This window comes from Mustela putorius, unplaced genomic scaffold (assembly GCF_011764305.1).
Source record: "Mustela putorius furo isolate JIRA1106 unplaced genomic scaffold, ASM1176430v1.1 tig00000095_pilon_pilon_pilon, whole genome shotgun sequence".
Taxonomy (NCBI): Eukaryota; Metazoa; Chordata; class Mammalia; order Carnivora; family Mustelidae; genus Mustela; species Mustela putorius.
The window spans coordinates 37,692,559-37,710,954 of record NW_025421280.1 but is presented as its reverse complement, the minus strand read 5'-3'; the positions used below and the strand labels follow the sequence as shown (position 1 = coordinate 37,710,954).

Below are 18,396 nucleotides of genomic sequence, written 5' to 3'. Positions count from 1 at the left end.
CTCACTCCCTCATTCTCTCAAACTTACAGGGGAGGAAACTGAGTCGCAGAGAGGTCGGGCCCCCTGCTCAAGGTCACAGGCTGGAGGTGGCAGAGGCAGAGGACGGATGACAAAGTCGGCTAGTAGCCAAGGCCTAACACCTGGTACACAGTAGGCGCCCAATAAACGCCCTGAAAATGTCCAAGGACAAAGCCAGGAGAGGCAGGGCTGTGCCCAGGTGGAGATGGCGGGAGGTACCGAGCAGTCAGGCGGCCGACTGTGGGGGAGAAGGGGCAAGGGCTTGAGCAATCAGTGCCGACATGGAGGAAATTGGGCACCGGGGAGCGAGGCGGCTGGCTTGGAGAACAATTGGCTGCCAATCTCATTTCCTCCTGTGACAGAGCTGGGCAGGCCTGGCCGGGGCCCACGGCTGGCGCGGAGCCAGGGTCGGGAAGGACCTCCCCACCTGTCACCCATGACGTGTTCATCAAGAGCAAGGAGAACGTCATGACCATCCGGGTGGCTGGCGGGAGGGATGTGAGTGGGCGCTTCTTGGGTGGGGAGGGGAGAGCTGGCCTAAGGTCGGTGGGGTCTCTGGCAAACCTGTTCTCCTTCTCTGCCTGTCCAACCCACCACTCAGCTTGTGTTTAAGGAGAACCATGTGGTGTACGGTCCAAGACCAAGCTCTGCTCCTTGCTTACTTCAGCAAGTCATTTTCCTTCTGTGAACCTCAGTTTTCCCATCTGGGAAATGGGAATCGTCACCCGCTAGCGTGGGACAACCTTCCCAAGCCAAGGACTTTAGATTCACAGCAACGTGAGTCTGAACTGTGCCTTAACCTCCTCCTAGCTGTGTGGTCTCAGGCAAGGGGTTTAAGCCACCTGGGTCTGCTTTTTTCATCGGTTAAAGATGGCTGGTGGGAGCCTCTGGATCAAGCCATGCCTGAAGCTGTTCTAACATCAGCCTTCTCGGTAATGAGAGCCAGTCAGTTCATCTGCTTTTTTAATAACGTGCTTGACTTGAGTTTCTCCTCCTTTCAAGCTACAAGACCACTGTGCCCCCAACGATGCAGCCTCATCAGGAATGGGGCAGGAAGCTGAGGACCAGAAACCTTGAAGGTTATTCCTGCACAGCAGAAATTGGGACCTCTGGGACCCAGGTCTTCCAGAATGCAGTCACCACAAAGTGACACCCGCATGGCATCATCCAGACTGGAGACTGTGGGCAGTGCCTGTTTGCTGAGCACCTATCATGGGAGCCATCGACTAAATGCCTATGACGGACCTATTACCCTAACATCTACCATGATCTATTCAGCGAGCACCTACTATGGGCTAGGCCCGGTGCGAGGCACAAGGTGAAACTACTTACTTCACCTTAAAGGCTCACGGAAACTTTTCAACTCTGCCTGGAACATTCCTCCCTCCCTTCTACCCAGTTAACCCCTACTCGGCCTCCACGTCTTAGATCTGCCACCACTTCCTCCAGGAAGCCTTCCCTGATCTCCCCTCCCATCATTCGCTCTCAGACCCTCCTGTCCTCTCTTCCCCTCCCCTGTCCCAGCACCTGATCTGGTGATTTCTGTATTCCACCAAGTTTAAGATGCTTCGTTATTTTGCTATCCATGCAGGAAGAACATGGCACCCGCTGAACCGGAAATACCTTATCTTTTTTTTTTTTTTTAAAGATTTTATTTATTTATTTGACAGACAAGTAGGCAGAGAGGCAGGCAGAGAGAGAGAGGAGGAAGCAGGCTCCCCGCCGAGCAGAGCCCAATGTGGGGCTCGATCCCAGGACCCTGGGATCACAACCCAAGCGGAAGGCAGAGGATTTAACTCACTGAGCCACCTAGGCGCCTCTGGAAATACCTTTTTAATCACAGAGAAGTAGCTGATGGCAACTGAAAGAGCTTTTCTGTTTTTTCATTCTGAAAAGAATTTCTAAGAGCTTTCTAAACTTCATTAGACATAGACTTCGATGATATTTTTTTCTCCCAAACTAGGTACATAAGTGGTAAGTGTCAGTAAAATAAAAGGTTTAACTTGAAACTCCTCTGTGTCCCAAGTCCAGCTCTTCTGAGTTGTTTTGCTCCCCGGACCTGTCCGGTTGGGGTTTTGCACACAGCACTGGTCTCTGGGCTTCCAAGCCCAGAACCCAGCATCTTGCACGGGCGAGCCTTGGAGCAGCCGATGCCCCCTCAGTGCCCTCCTACCCGGCCTTGTGTGGCTCGAACCCTGTGCTTTGTCGCCTGACACCTTGGGGGTTACAGGGGTCAAGCAAGGCAGGAAGAACTGCTCTAAAACCGCCTGGCAGATGGCAGGCACGCACCAGGCATTACTGGTGAGCTGAGTCCGCTTTCACAAGAAATGAGTGATCAGAGAGGTCAGGCAACAACCACAAGGTCACACAGCTCGGTAAGAGGGGAGCGCGGATTCTGAACCCAGATCTATAGCTAACAGAACCCCCAGTTTCCCAGAGGCTCTCACAACTGACAGCCCTGACAAAGTATTTGCCCAAAAGGGGTGGGACAGGGACCCCCCACTCCACCCCCTAATAGCTCAACTGCAAGAACTCAAACTCACACCAGCCTTTAAACGCCTGTGAACAGATCTATAAATTAGGGAAAAGTGATGGCCAGTCAGTGCCTGGGGAAAAGGCTGCATCTCAGCCAGACCCCAGCATGGAGTCAACCCAGCAAACACACAGCTGGGCGACACTGGGGAGGTGCCTTGATGTCTCTGGGCCTCAATGTCCCCACCTGTCAAATGGCTATCGGAGTGCCTCGCAGAGCTACCGTAAAGATGAAACCTACAAAGTCTGCCTTCAAACTCTATCCCAAATCTGTCTATGCCTCCCCCCTCCTCTGTCTCTACCTGGTTCAGTCCCAGGATCTCCCTGCCTGGGCCAAGTCAACCACCACCCCTCCCAGTCCGGCCTCCCATAGCAGCCACCAGAGGGCGCCCTGAGCACCTGAGTCAGATGGTCTCTCCCTCCTCGGCCCCACAGCCCCCCAGGACTAGAGCCTCACTGGGGTAAGAGCCCAAGTCTTTCAAGGGGTCCCCAAGGCCCTCCTTTCCTCCCTCTCTCCCCAGCGCTCACGGGCTCCAGCCACATGGGCCCTCTTGCTGCTCCTCCAGTGAACGAGGACTGGTCCTGCCCCAGGGCCTTTGCATGGTAACCCCCTTCTCTAATTGCTTTCTCTTATCACCCTCTAGTGTGACAATTATTTTATTTTGCTTCTCGCGTCTCCCCATCAGACCCTGAGTCCCACAAAGGCATGCAGTTCTTCCCATGCCAGGTCGGGAGAGAGAGCGGGACCCAGGAGGGGTCCAGGAAACCAGCCCAGAGGACAGAGGGCAGAAACACAAGGTAGGCAGCCGCTAGAGCTGGGCCAGCAGCAGCGGAAGCTTCCACGCCTCCTCCCAGGGGGCCCTTCCTGTCCCCATCTCTGAGCCATCGCTGGACGCTGCCCCCCTGCCCTTTCCTGAGCCGCCAGTCCCGGTCTGTGCCATCCGGCAGCCCGACACCTGCTGAGCGAAAGCAGGAAGCAGAGGCGGCCCCCGCACTGCCCATGGCCTGGGCCACGCACGTCCCTCCGGGCCATATAATCCCGGCCCCGGTGGGCAGCGGGGCGGGGGGGGGGACCCAGGGGTGGAGCCAGGACCTCAAAGCCAGACACACAAACAGATGGACTAGAGCAGCGTCCCTCTCCCAGCCCCCAGCCGGAGCCAGCACGTGGAAGGGGCCTGATGTTTAGTGGGTAAAGGCTGTACTACCCTCCCCTGCCCCGGGCCTTCACCCTCACAGACCCATCGGGGGCTCCATAGGGCCCTGGGAGGATACGGCCATCCGCTCCCCACTTTACAGAGCAGGACACTGAGGCTGGGAGAGGCCAAGTCACAGCAAGTGCAAAACAGCTGGGCCTTGAACCCAGGCCGTCTGGTCCCAGAGTCTGGTTCTCAACCACAGGCTCCGTGGTCTCCGTCGGTGACAAGAATAAACATGGCAGGAGAGCGTCTGTGACGTCTCCAGGGCGTCTGCCGGGTACTGAGCCAGGAGGGGAAACCGTGGAGGCGGCTCCTCTCCTGGCGGCCTCCTGGCAGACATGCTGGTGAAATGGGCCCATTTTCCAGATAAGGAAAACCAAGTCCCTGGGGGAAGGAAGGGGTTTCCTGAGGGTTGCCGGAAGTGGCAGGCCCAGAGCCGGCACTAAATTCACTACATCCTGCCCTCAGAGGGATGGTGGAGGTCCTCCCAGAGGGACCGAATGGTGGAATGAGGTTGGCTCTCATCTTGAGAAAACCCAGGGGGCCAGGCCCCGGGGAGAAACCCTCAAGTGTTTCATGTGCAGATGGATAAACAGAGACTCAGAGAAATTCGGCCATCTGCCTAAGCCCCGAGACGTCCCCATGTCCCAGACAGGTAAACTGAGGCTCAGACAAGTTCTACCCTTTTTTTTTTTTTAATGATTTTATTTATTTAACAGAGAGAACAATCACAAGTAGGTAGGGGCAGGCAGAGAGAGAGAAGGGGAAACAGTTAGTTCCCCGCTGAGCAGAGAGCCAGATGTGGGACTCGACCCCAGGACCCTGAGATCACGACCTGAGCCAAAGGCAGAGGCTTTAACCCACTGAGCCACCCAGGCGCCCCAAATTCCACCCTTCTGACCAAACCCCAGATATGTCCCTTTTCCAAAAAAAGTAAACTGAGGCTCAGAGAAGTTCTACCACTTGCCTGGGCTCACACAGCCAGCAAGAGGTGGTGCTGGGACTCCAGGCCGGGGCTCTCCGGCCACACTGGGAACGGCAGTCCACACAGGGCCGCCGGGGCCGGCCGGCGTCAGTCTGCAGGGGAAGCCCCCAGCTGCCCAAACCAGACACCCCCAGGAGCCGAGGCTCAAGGGAGCATGGCCGGTGACTCGCAGCACAAACCCCGAAAGGGCGGGTGCTGGGGATAGGGAAAGCGACCTGAGGATGCCTGGGCTTCTTCAGGCATAAAATGGGGGAGGAGAAACACCTAACACCAGCTATATTTTTAAAAATCCCACAGCAATAAGGAGGCCGGCCCGTCAGCACAGCGTCACGACCGTGGGCAGGCAGAGGCCCGGGAACGCAAGGACGCGGCTATTTTAAAGGGGCTATTTCTGGAGGCGAGGTGAGAACACGGGGGCGAGAGGAAGGACCAGGAGCAGCCGCTGGGACAGACTTGCCGGCGAACTGACCGACTCTGGGGGGCGGGGATGAAAGGGGAGAGAGCCGGGGAGCCACCAGCCAGCTGGAGAACCTCGGGGTGTCGCGGAGCCTCATGTCTCCTGCTGGGAACAGAGACCTGTTTAGGCAAAACACGGGCACCGAGCCCTACTGGGCACGCACAGGTGCTTGGTGCTGCTGTGGGCACAGCAGAGGAGGCCGGCCAAAAACGCCTCCCTGGGGAGTCCCAGGCAGAGCGGGAGGCCTAGGATAAGTAAAGATGCCTACAACATGAAGCCGGGGACAGGTGCTTCACCTAAAATCAGAGCAGGGACAGGGACAGATGGGGAGTGGGGGAGAGGCGAATTTTGCCAAGTGATCATTTTACTGATTATTTTGCAAATAGTGATTTTGCAAATCTGAGTAATAGAGAGGTCAGGAAAGCCTCCCCACCCAATGAGCAGAGACCAGAAGGACAGGGTATGTCAGGAGGCATGCATACTACCGTTGTTAGGACCAAGTCGGGCTTCAGGTACCAAAAAACTCACAGGAGAGGCGTCTGAAACTCCCAGGTTGGTCTTTCAGGGCTATTTGGCCCACCTCACAGTCCTTGGGACCCAGGGGCCTTCATCTTTTTGTTCCCCCATTCTTAGCCACGATACCTGCCTCGTGGTCCAAAAGAGCTGCCTGAGTGCCTACTATCACCTCCATATTCCAGCTTCAAAGGCATTTCCAGGAAATTCTGTCATCTACCCCACTGGACAGAACTGAATCGTGGAACTCAGATGGCAGCAAAACGTACCTTAGGTTTCAAACCAGTGCATCCGAGAGGTTTTGGCCTGGGTGGACAAGAGGGAGGTCACGGGAGCCAGCGCCCTGTGTCCACAAGCAGCACGGTTTTCGCTCATCCCGGAGTCTGCCTCCCCAAAGACTCCAAGGGCAGAAACAGTGGCCAGAACCTGCATTCCATGGCTCCCCAGAAGCAGGACCCCACCCGTGGCCTGCGCTCCCCAAGCGCCAGGGCCCGAGGCACCCGGCCTCCCCCACCCCTGCCTCGTGCCTGCCTGGTGAGGCCACCTGTCCAATCCATCTCCTTCTCCTCAGTAAACAACTGTCAGGGAAAATAAATAGTTTTTAATAGGCTCATTAATTGAATTCAGGGAGAAATAACCTTCTCCCCGGGCCGCTGGGAAAGAAAACTCCGATGCCGTGGGCAAGACCAAGCACCTTGGTTGGAAGGCGGGATGCGACCCGGCGCGGCCAGGAGACCCCCACCAACGCCTCCCCGCGCGCGGGGACGCCGATGCCACCAGCAAGGGGGCCGCCCCGTCCTCCGTTCCCTCCAGCCTTCGGAAGGTTGGAAGTCTCCGGTGGTGCTAAGGCAGCTTTCATGCCTCGACACCCCCTGGCCTCAGTTTAAGCCTCTGGCGGCAGCACCATAATTTAGTGTTTAATGTCAGGTTGCGCGTGTGCGCGCGTGTGTGTGTTTTACTCTCATCCCACTTATTTTTAAGGTTCCACCTACTTACGTCAAGGACATACCAGGTCCCCCATTCATGAGAGTAAGACCAAGTTCTCTCTTTGAAGTTTAAAAGAGATCGGTTGAAAAGGAAACCATCATCAGGGGACTGGGCAGCTGGGGCTAAAGGTACACCTCACAGTGGGTGGCTGGAATTCAGGGGGTGCCGGGCGGAGCACTGGAGGCCTCCATGCAGGCCCCACAGGATGACCGAAACACAGGCCTACAAGGTCCGCACTGATCCCCCCGCCCCGGCCAAGGACTCCGGCCACGCTGGCGTGATGGGTTTGCCCCGACACGGCTCAGGGGGGCCTGGGGCAACGTCCTGACCACATCAATCACGTCTGCCCAGGGCTCAACCCCGGCTCCCGCCAGCCTGCTCTTGGCACCAGAGCGGGGAGGCTCCAGGCCTGGCTGGACACCCTTGGGAGAAGCCAGACATGGGCCCAACCACCTTCCAGCAGCCCCAGAGCCTTCATCCTCCGAGTTCTGTATGTAACCGACGCCCCCAACTTCCTCCCAGAAGGGGTTAATCACCATGGAATATTCGGTGATGTTTAGCCAAGTATGGGGGGGAGGGGGGCTTCGACACACCAGCACTTGCCAAGCACATTCAGTAGGGACCCTTTCGACCGCCCAAGAAACCGCTCACACCCATTTCACAGACAAGGAGACAGAGCCTCTGGCAGGTGAATCCACAGACCCAGAAACACACAGCTCATGAGGCCAAACCAAGACCTGACTGTGGGTTCCAAAACTCCAAATATGAGCCTCAAAAGAAAGCCTGGCCTGCTCCTGGTGGCTCCTCAGCAACGTCTCTACGCCAGAAACACAGATACCAAATGAACATCAGGGCCCGCTGAACCCGAAAGCCCCCAGCCCAGCTGTTATTCAGTTTTGGGGGTCCCCGGCCTTTGGACTTCTTTTCTCCCCAAAAGACAGGAAACCTCACAGACTATTTCAGGGTCCCTTGCCCTCCGGACACCCATGCTCAGGACCCCTGGCTCTCAACACCCTCTCGTCAGTGCTTCTGTGCCGGACATCTCAGACACGCAGAGACTCAGAGAAGGCAAGCAAGTGGCCAAGGTCACACAGCATCTCCACGAGGGAGCTGCTCTCCTGGCCTCTCTGCCCAGGGAGGTGCAGACGCAGGGCTCTCCCTGTCAGGGAAAAAACGCCGAGACACGCCGATGCTCGTGGGGGACAGCGGAGGCTCCCAGAAGCCAGACAGGCCTGTCCAGGAAAAGCCCGGTAGAACTCGCATTCTGGGAAGGGGCAGCAGAGGGGGCAGACAACAGCAACTGAGAAACGTGTAAAACAGGCATGCTGGGGACACGAGCCAGCTAGCCGGCCCGGCCAGAAGCGGAGCTCCCGTCAGAGGGGCCGGCCAGCACGGAGGCCTGGAGCAGGGGGCGAGGAGGTCCCCGCGGCTGGTGCGGAAGGAGTGCGGGGGACAGAAGCAGGAGGGGGCACAGGAGCCTGGAGGGGCTTGGCTGGCAAGAAGAGGGTCTGGGGTGCCACCCAGAGAAGTGAAGCAACTTTCCTCAAGTCACACAGCTCCTGAGAGGCCAGCACGGATCAGGACCCCAGACCGGCCAGCAGCAATGTCCCTTCCTCTGCCTCCGATCCTCAGTTTCCGGATCTGCAAGATGGGGGCAGCGGCTGGCACTGTGGGAGCTATTCTCAGGGTGCGCGGAGGAAAGGGGGCTGGAGGGCCAGGCGTGAGGCTGGGCGCCGTGATGGGGGACTTAATGCCTGTTTGGGCAATGTCCCCTCTGCGGCAGCCATCTGGGAAATTAGAGGTTGGGGGTCCTCCCCTCTCTCCAATTCCTCATGAGGATGACCCGTGGGGAGGGTACAGTCATTCAGCCCCTACGTGTGCAACCTAGCTGCCCCCGGGGGGGGGGGGTAGTCAACATGACACGGGTGGAAACTCACGACACAGCAGGCGGGATGTGTCCCCATTTGACGGATGAGAAAACCAAGGCTCTCAGTGGGGGGAGAATAACAGGGTCGCCTCACGCAGCCGGGGGTGGGGGGGGCCTGTGCCAGGATTCCCACTTCGGGTGCTCAGGCCTCCCTAAGCCCTTCCCGGTGAGGACAGAGTCCAGGCTCCCAGGGCCAGGAGGAACAGCAAGAAAAAGGTCTACACCGCAGGCAGTCCCTCCACACTCCAGACCCAGCACCGAGTTAGCAGCCCCAGCCGGCCACCCTTTCCAGAGGCCGCACTTCAGGGGCAATTACCTACTTCTGAAAATCAATTGGGCAGCGGGGGCCGGGGACAGGTGTGTGATGGGGACCCATCCGTTAGCCCTGCGTCCGCGTCCCGCACTGCCGTGTAGAGCGCGGGAGGCTCCCGGTCACGGGCAAGCCAACAGCTGTCCTGCCGCGTTTCTCTCGCGGCCACAGGTCTGGAGCGTGTGTTGGGGTTTCTAACACTCAGCACTACTGACATTTGGAGCTGGATTGTTTTGGGGGGGCATCCTGGGCGCCCATCCCTGACCCACCCACCCGGTGCCAGGAGCACCCCCAGTCCTGATGACCGCAGACGTCCCCGAACATGGTCCCGTGTCCCGGGGAGAGCCCAACTGCCCCTGGTTACAGAACCGCTGGGACAAACTCTATGGATAAGGTCCGGCCCAAGACCCAAGAGCTGTGTTCTGGAGAAGACGAGAGAGCCTGAGGGACAGGTCCTGCAGCCAGAAGATAATTCATAACCCTGCCCCTCGGGACCAGCAGGCTCCCTTCTGTGCTGCATTTCATCTAAGTCAAGTTTATCATTATGACCAATATTAATATAATCAGAGCCAGCGTTTATCGAGTGTGGACGCTGGCCCGGACTGTCCTCAGCCCTCCCCGTGAGTTATCTTGCCCAGGCCCTCTGAGTAACTCATCGGGCCAGTGAGTCTCAAACCCATCGGACAGCCCGGGAAACTGAGGCTCAGGGAGGGGCCCAGGAAGGGCTGAGGTCACACCTGGCAAAGGCAGGTGTTTTCAGGAAAAGAATGCTCCCAGGACGTAAAATGGGGCAATTTTGTGTAAAATTGGGGTTTTCTGCTTTTGCTCAGATGGGGGCTGTGGAGCCATTGGGAGCTGGCCGGCAGGATGGGTGGTGGGGGCCTAGCTGGGGCACATCACCCACAGGCATTATCAGCCCAGCCTGGATGGGCACTGAGGTTGGAGAAGGACATTCTGCCACATCCTCCTGCCTCAGTTTCCTGCCCTGAGCCGGCGGGCCTGGCAGTCGGGCGTAGCTGTGTGGTCTCGGGCTGGTTCCTCTCCCTCTCTGTGCCTTGGCCTGATGGCTGTTCCAAGTGATGTTTCCCCATCGCCCTACAGGGGTCTCTGTTTGCAACGATATTCACACCCAAGCGCGGGGCAGCGTGCTGAGGGGGTCTTCCAGCAAACTCTGGCCACATGATAAACCTTAAAGGAACAGCTCAGTGTCAGGGCCCCTGTGGTCAGCCCGCCTCACCCTGCCCCCAGAGGTCCCTCCCAGCTTTGCGCTGCTGTCCCCAGTGCCTGCATGTCTCAACACCGAGGTCAGCCCCTCAGAAAGTCCCCCGTGTCCCCACCCCCACCCATAGAACAACTACGGTGTCCTGCCAGGTCCTGCCCGCATTTCCGGTCTCGGCAGAACCCGACTGACCGTAGGCGACCCTACTTGTTTATCTATGCACTCACTGCCTCTCCCAATAACCTGCAGGGTCCAAGGAACATGGGACCGAGCCTGCCTTGTTTACCGCTGTATCCCCAGAATTTAATTCCAATTCGCTTTTATTGAAAACAAAAAACAAAAAGGAAAAAGAACATACACAGAGCTTTCCACCAGGCAGATCTGAGCTCCTAGAGCCGTCACGATACCCCTACCCAGCGCGGAGCAGTGCCGAAGCCCCCAGGTTCTAGATGAGGAAACCGAGGCTAGGGTCGGTTACAGAACTAGCCCGAGACCTCACAGCCAGTGAGCCGCAGAGCTGGATACAATTCGAACCCAGAGTGCGGCTTCCATGGTCTCTGGGGGCCCGTCATCCACAGACGCTGGCTGACTGAAGGAATGAATTGGTGAATGAATGAATGAATGGCCCAGCCCCAAGCTTGCACACGGAGCCCTTTCCGGGGCGCCTCTCTGCGGGGCTGCCGTCAAAGTGGAGACCTCCCCCTGGGAAGGGGGGGGACGCTGGCTCAGACCCACCCGGAGCCTTGGAAGCCGGGGAGCCAACCCCCCGGGGATCTTGGGGGTGCCCGAGTCTCGCGCAGCAGCTGCCTGCCCTCCCCGTCCGCCTCGCCGGGCCTCCCGTGGCTCCGATCCTGTCGCAGAAGTGGGGCGGCCTTGATTAGGCAGCCAGTGACGGGGAACGCCCCAGTTTGCAGCGGCTGAGTCATCCTGACATCCCTCCCAGGCTGGACCCCACTGGGGGGCTGCTGGGGAGCCCCTGCTGGGTGGGTCCAGCCAATGTGTCAGTGCGGCGCTCTCCCCCCAACAATGCCGTCCGAGGGGTACCACGATTCTCCATTCTGTAGACGAGAACATGGGAAGACAGAAGTGGAGCCCCTCGCCCCCATCACACAGCCGGAGTGGGGATGTGGGCCCCAGGCAGCCCAGTCCAGTGTCCACGCTCTCCCCCTCCGAGGAAGGCAGCTGGGAACCCCAGCATCCGCGCAGGGGCCCTCAGGAACCCCAGCGGGTGGACCAGCATCCAAACGACTTCTAGGACAACTGGACAGAGAGCCAGGCCCGTCCCCAGGAGTTAAGACCTCAGGTCTAGCATCCACTGCCCCCCAGGGAGGGAGACTCCTTGCTCTGTCACCTATCTGTGTGCCCTCGTGCCAGAGAAGACGGTTCCTGGGCCTCAGTCTCCCCATCTGCAAAATGGGGCTGCACGCATGACCGCCACATGGACGGTGGGGGGCAGGGCGTGAAGGTTAAACGCGACGGGAATGCTCCCTGCACAGGGCCTGGCACGGGCGCCAAGTCCAAATAAGGCGGAGTGGCTCTTCCATCTCCCCCCCACACCCCCTCATTTGCAGATCACAGGATTAATTACAAGCGGCATTAAATTATACACACACAGAGGCATCGACCTCGCCTCCCCAGAACCCCTGAATTTCCACCCACGCAACAGCATGACAATAGAGCAACTTCCCAGCCCCTGTGCACCCGGCCTGCCTCCCTCTGTCCCCGGTTCCCTGGCCTCTAAGCCTCTGGGGCTGCGGCTGGCGGGCCATGTCGGGTCTGGGTGTCGCAGGGCGCGGGCTGCCAACAGCAGTCGCATCCGACACCCGAGGGAGGTCCTGCACCAGAAGCATCTCCTGTCCTGGCTGGCTGCGAACGAGTCCTGATCTCAGAGACGAAGAAACAGAGAGGCCAACCAACCTGAGAGTTTACACAGCTCTGGCAGAGTAGGGGTGCAGAAATCAGGACCCCGAAGCCGGAGGCATGAAAACCTTGTTTTGCAGGCAAGGAGGCTCCCACACAGAGAGGGTAAGGGGCAGAGGTGAGGCCCCCCCCAGGGAGGGAGACAGAAAGGAGAAAACCTGGTGGGGGGAGGGGAGCTGGGATCTGCAGTTCTCGCAGGAGGACAGGACCCTCCTGACCTTCCTAAAAAGGGCTAAGAGCAAAGATTTTAAAAACCAAATATAAAACTCAAAAGCCGCAGACACCTCCCAGGGAGTTCGCGACAATTCTGCCCCTTCAAAAAAAAAAAAAAAAAGAAAGAAAGAAAGAAAGAAAAAGAAAAAGAAAAAAAAACTGCGATCAAGCCCCAGTTAAAGCACTTTCATGGGCGGAGGTCACTGCAATCCGGAACCCCAAGCTCCGAGACGCCCACCCCCACCCCCGCCTTTGGTGGGTGGGGGGAATCCGCGGGAGTGATCAGAGAAACACAAAAGCCAGGCAAGACCCCGGGTGTATTTTCAGGTACAGAATCCCTCTGGCCTCCGCAGGACCCAGGACACCTGGCTCCCAGGGACAGAAGAGGGGGATTCCTGGGAGCTCAGAAGAGCACCCCTACCCCCCAACATCCGGCCTGGCCAGGCCCCCAGGAGGGGCAGGGGCCCCGCCATCTCCCCTCGGAGGAGGGCAGGGAAAGGAAAGACAAAAATGAGGCAGTGCGAGAAAAGTCGGGGCCCTGTCCATGAGTCACTCCCGCCCGCTCGTTAATTTTCGCCTTTGCAGAAGTGTAAGCCGATTGATTTTTCATTTTCCCCACGCACAAGCCCCCCCCACGCTTCTGAAATATCAGCCAGAGACAAGACAGAAATGGTACGTCGGGGTTTTTTTTTTTTTTTTCCCTGAGTGTCTTTTCTTTCTTTAAAGAAAAAAAAACCCCACATAGTACACCCCATACCTGGAGCTTCTAGAAGGCTAGGAGGGTGACCCCCCCCCCCCCCGGCCCGCAGGCTTGAGAGACCCTGGTGCCAGGACCTCCCGTGCATCTCAGAGCTAGGATGGGCGGGTCTCTGGGCTGTCCCTCCTCCCTGGGACAGGGTGACAAGCCCGGGGACCTCCATGCCCAGCCACCCCCTTCTCCCTCTCCTCTGCCCTGCAGGCCAAGCCCCAGCTTTCTGGTTCCAGACCGCCGCCAGGTGAGGGGACAAAATTTTAAGAACATCTCCTTCCCCCACCCCACCCCCGTATGGGCCACAGTGTGACTCTGTCCACGGACCCATGGCAAGTTTCCCGTGGGATCAGCCTGTGGATCCCAGCCAGGCACGGTCTCGTCCCCTCCTGTCCCCACCAGAGGCTGAGCCACCCTGCCCAGCAGGCAGCTGGGGTCTCCCCAAATACCCCACCCAGGCATCTTTTGCTGTGGAGAAGGACAGAGCAAGGGCAACGTGTGGCCGCTTCGCTGGAGAGGGAGAGGGGCGGCTTCCTTCTCGCCAGTTCTGGGAAACGGGATTGGCCCCCCCCCCTCACCATGGGAGGAGATGTCAGGAGGCTGTGTTGGGAAGTTGGGGCCCCAGGCACCTCAGCACCCCTGCCTGGGCCCCCTGCCTCCCTCCAGAAGCACAAGACCTCTGGAGGGGGACCACAGCCCGCAACTCGCCCACGGAGCCCACGACACTTCAAGAACCTTCCGCTGGCACCGAATGACTTCACAAATGGAACTAATGCAGCCGGCGCGAGGGGGGGTGGGGGGACCACTCTCAGTTGAAAACATTAAGCTTTGTCAATTATCCCCCAAACCCGCTGGGTTTATAAATATCCACCTTTATTTTTAGGGTTTTCCTCCTGATCCCCAACTCTCTACACGCCCCGCTCTCTCCCCCCTACGCACGGCGGCTGTACTAAAGTCACGGGCGGCAGGTGAACGCCGCGGGGCACCTGGGTGGAAAAGTCACACTGTGCCTTGGAGCGTCAGAAACACCGCCCATCCCTCGTCCCTGGTCCCTCCCGGGCCACCTCGCTGACCATCGTTCTGGCCATTCGGCTGCTGGAGCAATCGGCAGAGCCACAGGTCTCCTGGCACCCCGCTCCAGGACGCAGTAGTCCAAGGGGAGCGCTGCACTCCAACCCCTGTGATGCGCTTCTCGGTGCTGACCCGGAAGGCAGGAGGGGAAACTGAGTCACGCCCCGGAAAGTTGAGAAGCGGAAGCCAATCCATCTCCGTCACCGGCCCCGGGTCCGGGGAGCCCCAGGCAGAGCCCCAAGCTCTGTGTGACCCAAAGAAGAAGCAAAGGGGTGAATGGTGGTGGTTCCAGAACCGTCCACGGAGACGCCACAACTAAGTCCCTCACGTCCGGGGAGCTCCTCCCCCGCCCCATACTGGCTCCTCTCACCGTCGTCCACAGCTACATTCCAGTGTTGGGAGAAAAATGTCTCAAGTCTCCAAGGGTGGCCCAGGGACCTGTGGAGACACCCGGAATCCCGGGGAAAGCAGGCAGAGAAGGGGCTCGGACTCCCGCTGGAGGGGACAGAAACAGAACTACCGGTCCCCAGGCGATGACCTATGCGGACCGCAGGCAGGTGCCTGGCTCTCGGTACCCCTCTCCCTGCAGCCAGCATCTGCCCACCTTAGGGGCCTGGAAGGAATCCTGGGGGGAGGATGGATCCCCCGGGGAGCCCAGCGACCACCCTGGGCAGCGTCCTCCAAGCCCATACCGGGCCATCACCAGAATGCCCCATCCCATCTCCTGCAGGGGGTGGGCAGTGGACCAGGCCATTGCCTCTCCCCTCAGGACAGCCACTGGCAAGACAGCACCAGCCCCCATCACCCCCCGGGGGGCCGATGTCATCGGCTGTGGCGGCGGGAACAGGAAAGCGCATGAGCTCACCAGGCAGGCCGGGTCTCCCGCGACGTTTTGTTTGCCTGAGCCCAATTATACCAAGTCTCAGGGCGATTGAGTATGGCGGGTGGCAACCCCCAGGGGGCTGTGGGGGGCCCAGGCCCCAAGCAGAAGTGCACCGTCATGGTGAAGGTGCCCCCAGGCCCAGGGGATGGGGCAGGACGAAGCTTTCTGGAGAAGAATGGAGACACACGCAGACCGCAGGCAGCAAGAAGCGCTGCGCCGAGGGCACTGTCGGGGGCAGGGGGCTGCCGCCGGAGACTCAGGTCCAAGTCGGTGGGCTCTGGGATGTGGGGGTGGGAAGCAGCCGCCCCAGCCCCAGCTGTCTGCCTTCCGCAGCCAAAGTATCAGCTGGCAGAGGAAGAAGAGAGCTGAGGGACAGAAGGCGGGCAAGATTGGCAGGAGGAGGGGGGCACAAAGGAAGGGACCCTGGGAGGGGGAGGGGAGCTATGCAAATGGCAGAATCGACCGAATCCCTCGGCCATTAATAAAAGCTCCAGCAGCAGCAGCGGGAGTAGAGGCGCGGACTGGCTCTCTCTTCTCAAGGGAGGTGGGAGGCAGCTCTGAGGGGGAAGCGGGGTGCCCCAAACAAAAGGAGCCCTTGCCCCCCGCACCCCAGGAACAGTACTGATGGGGGGACATGGAGGGAAAGCTAGGATCCCAGCAGCCAAAGTCTGGGTGGAGGCCACTGGGGGCTCAGAGCAGGTGGGTCCCTGTCCCTGGGACTCCCGGGGACCCTCCAGCTTTGTCCGAGCTTCTTGGAGTGCTAATACACACCCGGACACCATCCCCCTCTCTTTGCTAGCTCTGTCGGCCAGGCTGGTTTTTCAGGGGTTGGGCCAGTGACAGAAGGGCCCCACGCTCAGAACAGGGACTCCCCCAGACTGAGATGGGGGAACAGGGGAATCCCAGTGGAGCCTTAGAAAGGGGAGGGGAGGTGTCCCCCAGTTGGAGGCGCTGGGGAGGTTTCTTAATTTGGGAGTTGAGGTCCCTAGGGGGTTACTAAATTTGAGGAAGGGACATTCTCAAAAGCTGCCCATTTACAGGGCTACCCGAGGAGAATCTGAGATGGGGGAAGGGTCACTGAGGAGGAGGTTCTAGATGAGGGTGGGTGGGTAGTGCGGACCGAGGCTGAAAAAAAAATCCCAGTTTGCAGAAGGGCTCCCTGATTTGAGAATTCTGGAGAAAAGCAGCTGAAGGGGAGTTCTCCGATTTAGGAGGTTTCGCGGAGGGAAGTGTCCAGGACTTGAGGGGGTGTTAAGGGGGATCCTAAATTTGGGAGAAATTTCCATAAGGAGCAGTGAACTTGGCCGCAACCCGGCCGAAACCCATGCGTCCAGGGCTCCGGCTCCCTAACTCCGGGGGGCTCTCCTCAGGGCACGCCCCCCCCAGCGCCCCCTTCACCGGGTTCCGACGGCTCCGCCCCCCTGGATGACGTCACCTCCCCTCCCCCCCCGCCCCTAAGGGGGCTCCCGGGGCGCGCAAAACCCCCGGGGCTGCTGGCTCAAGGGGCGGCTTCCCCTCTCCCGGGATCCCCAAGGGGCCCCCAGCGCCGAGGAGAGGTCGGGTGCCCGGTGCGCGCGTCCGTCTGTCCGCCGGAGTCCCTGGGGCTGGGGGTTGAGCCTCGCCCCGCCTGGGGGGCTGGGAGGGGGCGCCGGGGCCGCAGAAGGGTGGGGCAAGGCCAGGGTGCCGGAGCTGCGGCCCCTTTCCCCAGGGATGGACGAGGCCGGGAGGGCGCTAGGGCGAGACACCGTTGAGCCGGAGGTCTCGGGGGGAAGACAACTGGAGAGCGAAGGCGGCGGGCAGAGCAGCCGCCCTGGGCGCACCGGCCGGTCTGCCCTCGCTCCCACCTGGAGCCACCGGTCCCGGGCTGGTCTCCACTCCGGGGCGCCCGCGAGCCCCCCTCCCCCAGCACAGCGCCCCCTGCCTCCAGGACCCGCCCGGGGAGCCTGGCCGGGAGCCGCCGGGGCCAGCAGCCCCTCCGCACACACGCGCGTCCCCCCTCCGCGCTTCTGCCCCGCCCGCAGCCCCGGGTGGTGCAGCCAGCGGCGCTGGGCAGCTTCCAACGCCGCGCTCCGGGCGATTCCAGCCCAGCCCCCTCCCCCCGCCGCGGCGAAGCCCCCCCCAGCCCCGCCCGCAGAGCCCTCCCCGCAGCCCCTGCCCGCCCCGGCCCAGCCCCTCGGGGCATTGTTCGGACGCCGCTAGCCAGGCGCCGCGGCTGGGCGTGCAGCCGGCTGCAGCCGGGCACCCTCCGAGCACAATGGCCGTGCAGGCTTTCCCGGCACAAAGCCGGCGCGCTGCCCACTCCGCTGCCTCCGAGACCCCCACTGGAGCGCCTGCAATTTTATTTTAATCGAATTCACGGTTCCCCCCCGCCCTTTACCTGGAGGCTGGCTGGGCTGGGCTCCCCCGGCTCTGCCCCGCTTCACATCCTGGCTGTTGCATGGGATTCGAGCGGAGCCCGAGCGCCAGCGGCTCGCGGCGTGCGCGCGCCGGCCGGGCTGCCGGGCGGGCGGCGCGAGGACACTCACTGCGGCTCGCGCTCCCCTCGCGCCGGATCGCGCGCCCCCCCAGCCGGTGACGTCATCCCTTCCGCCAGCGCCGCCGCCGCCGCCGCCGCCGCCGCCGCCGCCGCCGCCGGCCGGGGGCGGGGCCGGGGCGGGGCCGGCCCGCGCGCGTCACTGCGCAGCCGCGCGGCAGCCACGCCCCCCCCGGCCAATGAGACGGCGCGGGTTGGTCAGGTGGCCCCGGGGCGTTTAAAGGGCCGCGAGAGCACGTGGGGCGCGGGGCTCTGGGCTACGCGGGACGCGTGGGCGGTGGCGTCAGCGCGAGGGACTCCTCCGGCCTCGCTTGCGGGACCCGGGACGCTCGGCGCCTAGGGCGTGGTGCCCGCCGGGCCCTGCATTCGGTCCTGCTCCAGCTCCCCCGGCGCCCTTCGAATGCGTCCATGTTCGCACCCACTGCTGGCCCGCGGGTGCCCACGCCGCACCCGGCCGGCTCGTGACGGTGCCGCCGCCCGCCCCTCCTCACCCGGGGCCCTCGGCTCTGCCCGTCCTTCGCCTGGAATAATGCTCCCCCGGGATCTTTCCCTTGTCCCTAAGATTCCTGCTCCAGCCGCAGCTTCTGGGGAAAGCGCTCCCGGCCCCCGCCGCCAGCCGCCCTCCAACCCGTCGTGCGGTTTTTATCCGGGTCCCCCCAGCTGTGTGTGACTCCCGACGGCCCGGGGTCCCCGTGTGGGGAGCGAACGGATGAGGAAGCATTTCCCTCCGAGCGAGCACTCTGCAGACGCCCCACCTCATTGCCGATACCGCTGGCTGGAGTCCGGGCGCATCACCCCAGGAACCCCAGCTCAGGCGCTGACGCGCGGGGCAGGACCCTGAGCCTCAGTTTCCCCACCTGCAAAAGGGGCTTGCCCCTTGGGGG

At 60.8% G+C, this 18,396-nt stretch overlaps 1 protein-coding gene across 1 annotated transcript in view; it reads right to left on the bottom strand.

The window, feature by feature from the left end:
* The window catches only part of PTPRS (protein tyrosine phosphatase receptor type S), a 93,901-nt gene extending 76,343 nt beyond the window's left edge, over positions 1–17,558 (bottom strand). The window contains exon 1 of the mRNA XM_045086013.1: positions 17,357–17,558. The gene's annotated coding sequence lies outside the window, so the exon portion shown is untranslated. The remainder of the gene's footprint in view (positions 1–17,356) is intronic.
* Positions 17,559–18,396: the final 838 nt, after the last annotated feature.